Source organism: Triticum urartu, chromosome 7, assembly GCF_003073215.2.
Source record: "Triticum urartu cultivar G1812 chromosome 7, Tu2.1, whole genome shotgun sequence".
Classification (NCBI taxonomy): Eukaryota; Viridiplantae; Streptophyta; class Magnoliopsida; order Poales; family Poaceae; genus Triticum; species Triticum urartu.
The window spans coordinates 363,344,135-363,347,899 of record NC_053028.1 but is presented as its reverse complement, the minus strand read 5'-3'; the positions used below and the strand labels follow the sequence as shown (position 1 = coordinate 363,347,899).

The following is a 3,765-nucleotide window of genomic DNA, read 5'->3' as shown; positions in this document are numbered from 1 at the left end:
GTGTATGTACATACTGCTTGATGTAGAGGCGTGCATGTGTCGTAGTAGAGGCGCGCACGTAGCATGTACACATACGTACAGCGGCCAGTGTGCAAGAAAGAAAATACAGCCACGTACATACATACGGGCAGGGTCTCAAACGCCTACTCGCGCATACGTACGGCCAGGGCTCGTGTGCATGGCTGGGTCGGAACGGAGAAACAGTGTCGTCGTCGTGTTCATGGGGAGCCAACCGGCTAGGTCGGAACGGAATGCGTCGTCGTGTTCATCGGGAGGGCTTAGACGGAACAGCCAATGGAAACGAGGCCTGGCGTACCGCGGAACGGAGGAAACGGCCTTGTGTTCGACTAGCCACATTCGAAACAGGATCATGTTCATCGGGAGGGGTCTGGCGTACCACAAAATGGAGGAAACGGACCTCCTACGGTCGAAACGGGGTCCTGTTGATCGGGAGGGGTGTGGCGTACCGCAAAACGGAGGAAACAAACTTGTGTTGGAGCGCTACGGTCGAAACGGGTGTCCCTCCACCATCGATCCCCTCCAGCCTCCACGGGCTACTGTTCATCTACCGTCGACCTCCTCCAGCCTCCACCTGCGATTGTTCATCCACGGGCTCCTGTTCATCCAGCCTCCACCGCGCGCTACTCCACCGGCTACTGTTCAACCAGCCCTCTCCACGGGCTCCTGTTCAACCACCCCTCCATGGGCTACTGTTCATCCTTCCCTCCACCATCTAATGTTCATCCTGCCCTCCATGGGGTGGTCCTGTTCATCCGACCCTCCACGAGGTCCTGTTCATCCAGCCCCAACCGGCTCGATCGACCGGGGTACTGTTCATCCAGAGGCAGCATCGATCGGCTTCAGTTAGCACTAGTAGCGAAGGAATCGCTACCTCGGGTTTAGTTAACAGCCATCGATCGATCGCTTGGGTTCAGTAACGCGTAGCCTGCAGTGCAATCGCTCGGGTTCAATTAGAGCCCAACGCCTCGCACACACACGTGTACATACAAGATAAACGCGCATCGCTCGGCCCCCGACCACCCACCGTAACCGGGGACTCCCCGATATTTTCCGCGCCCTGGCTTCTACCACAGTTTTTTCCATCATGGATGGCCCAAAGAATGTCATGCAGATGCGTCTCCGGCCCGCCCAGGACGAAAAGCCCATTTTCTCTCCTGATTTTTTGTCATAGAAGTAGGACCCCACCACATCTATGATGATACCGGGTTTTGTCACAATTATCGTCTTAGAAGTGTCATAGGTATGACAGAAAAAATTTCGTTCGGCCCAAAATGTCACGGATGTGTCTTTTTTTGTAGTGCCATTTGTCTAAACTGAATTCGCTAGGTGGAGGCCCGGCACGAAATTATCCTTCGTATATCCTTAATCAATTTGTTGTTGTTTTTTATCCACTCAAATGTGGCGGTTATACAGTTTCCATAGGCTTGCAACTAAGTTGATGGTCCTGACCTGTTCAATTTCTTTTCCTGGTTCAGGGAGTGCCCTATAGATCTCAAAGAGGCAATATCTAGCATCTATTTTGCTGCTCATAGGTGTTCAAATTTTCCTGAACTGATGCAAGTCCAAATGATGTTTATGACTAAATATGGGAAATAATTTGTTGCTACAACTGCAGAGCTTATGCCAGACTGTGGGGTCAACCGGCAGGTCATATTCCAACTTCCATGATAAAAAGTAATCTATTTATGTTACTTAACCATTAGAATGATGATGAAACAATTCGAATTAATACCTATGCAGATAATTGAACTACTTTCTATCTGTCCTCCTCCAGTAGATATAAAGATGAAACTATTGAAGGTGATTGCTGAGGAGCATGAGATCGACTGGGATCCATCAGCAATAGAGACGGAATATCTTAAACCCCATGAAGATCTATTGGTTAGTGTTCACATACAAGAAACTGTGGTTGGTTCATTATTTTGAATCTCACCTTGCAATATGTTTCCTTTCATTAGAATGGGCCAACCTACTTCAGTGGTTCAACGCTACCACTTCCAAATGAGAAACATGTGGAAACAGTAGCTGCAAGTGCCATTGACGAACCTGATGAAGATTATGAGGACTCGCTTGATTTGCCTGAAGTTCCTAAAGCAGTAATTTGCGCAGCTTCTGGTACTCAATCAAGCCCAGATTTAGGTCCACAAGTACAAAGCTCACTGTTGTCTGCTCATGAATTCTCAAACCCATCTGACTTGGAAGAGAATCCAACAGCTGATGCTGCGTTCTATAATAATTATCTAAAAGGTTCAGAAGCCTTAGTTTCTCCATCATTATCTTAGCCAAATATGCCATCTTTGCCAGATGAAAAGAAGAAATTTGTTCCTTTTGTCTCTTCCCCACCATTTGCTTCTGCTTCTTCTATGGAGAGAAGTGACTTGATTCCCGTAAATTCTCCAACTCATCCAGTGAAGCCAACAGAGCAAGAATTCTTCACAAGGACAATCGATGAAGTGACCTCTCCCCAAACACCTAAAGATTTCAACATATTCTCGAAGCGTCCAGAACAGGTGCATTTGATCTCTCCTATAGAGAGGAGGGAAAATGTTGATATGGATGATGTGCTTTCAGCAGCCCAAACAGCTGCTGAATTAGCAAAGCAAGCTGCATCGGCAGCCCGTGCTGCTGCAAACCTTGTGAAACTGTGCATCGCCGATCTAAAGAAGAATACAAGGGTTTATGAGAGCCACAGTGATGGTAGCCAAGAGGAAAGTCATCATCAAACTGAGGTGACCCAGAAACTGGTATTTGATCATCAGGACTCCTTTTCGAATGACTTTGAGGATTATGCACCATCTCATGTGCCTGAGAGATCGGAGGATGATCCATTCTCCTATCCCAACATGTTCTCGTCGAAGCCTTGAGTTGTAGTTAACTGCAAATTAGTTGTTGAGCCTGGTCTGAAGTCGTTGTGGTCATGTTGCTTGTGAAGTTGTTTAGTCCCCTAAGTGTTTGGGTATTTCTCGGAGAATTATGTGTATGCTGATTTGATGCAGAAAAAGGATTCTGCAGAATTCTGTGTATGCTGAGTTGATGAGAGCTTTGAGCTCCTCCAGTTGAGCATCCATCTTGGTGTAGATGAAGTTTTTCGTGGCATCGAGCTCATCGTCGTGGTTGTAAATCGAATAGAAGTGATCTGCCTATCCATCACAAGACTCAAGCAAAAGTGAGTAGGAAATGAGATAAACAATACCAAGATACTTTTTCCCAAAGTTGAGGATGTATCTCGTGTCTCTCAATGTGAGATGAAAAAATAGTGGAATTGGTACTGGACTTGTTCACTTACACCTACAAAGTAAAGCTTATCGAGTGGCTTGGTTAGGATAAGTGGCACAAAATTCAAGAAAATTGAAGTCCAAGATATTGTAAATGTTGAAATAAATCCAAAGAACTCAAAATGAAAAGCAAGTGATCAAAAATATAGTGGAGGACAATAATGAAAAACACACAGTGGGATAATGGGGCGTGTGCAACTATAGGGATGAGCAATACAAATTGCCTAACGAAGACTAAGCTCGTGTTGCACAAACACTAGGAGAGCACTAGCTTGATTGCACACTTGGGCACGATTCACCACTTTGCACCAACCTATATGCATGCAAGCAAAATGTTTCCAATTCCATGTATCCTCATGCATAAGCATCTCTTTTCATGCTCAACTGTCTTTTGCTTATAAGTGATGTAGGGTGGAAACCCTAGAGCCGATCTTTCGCGAAATGGAGAGAATCATACGAAGAACACGTG

The 3,765-nt window shown here is 45.9% G+C and overlaps 1 pseudogene; it reads left to right on the top strand.

Moving 5' to 3' along the window:
• The first annotated feature begins 1,503 nt into the window (after positions 1 to 1,503).
• Positions 1,504 to 2,885, top strand: LOC125520108 (annotated as a pseudogene).
• The last annotated feature ends 880 nt before the right edge of the window (positions 2,886 to 3,765 follow it).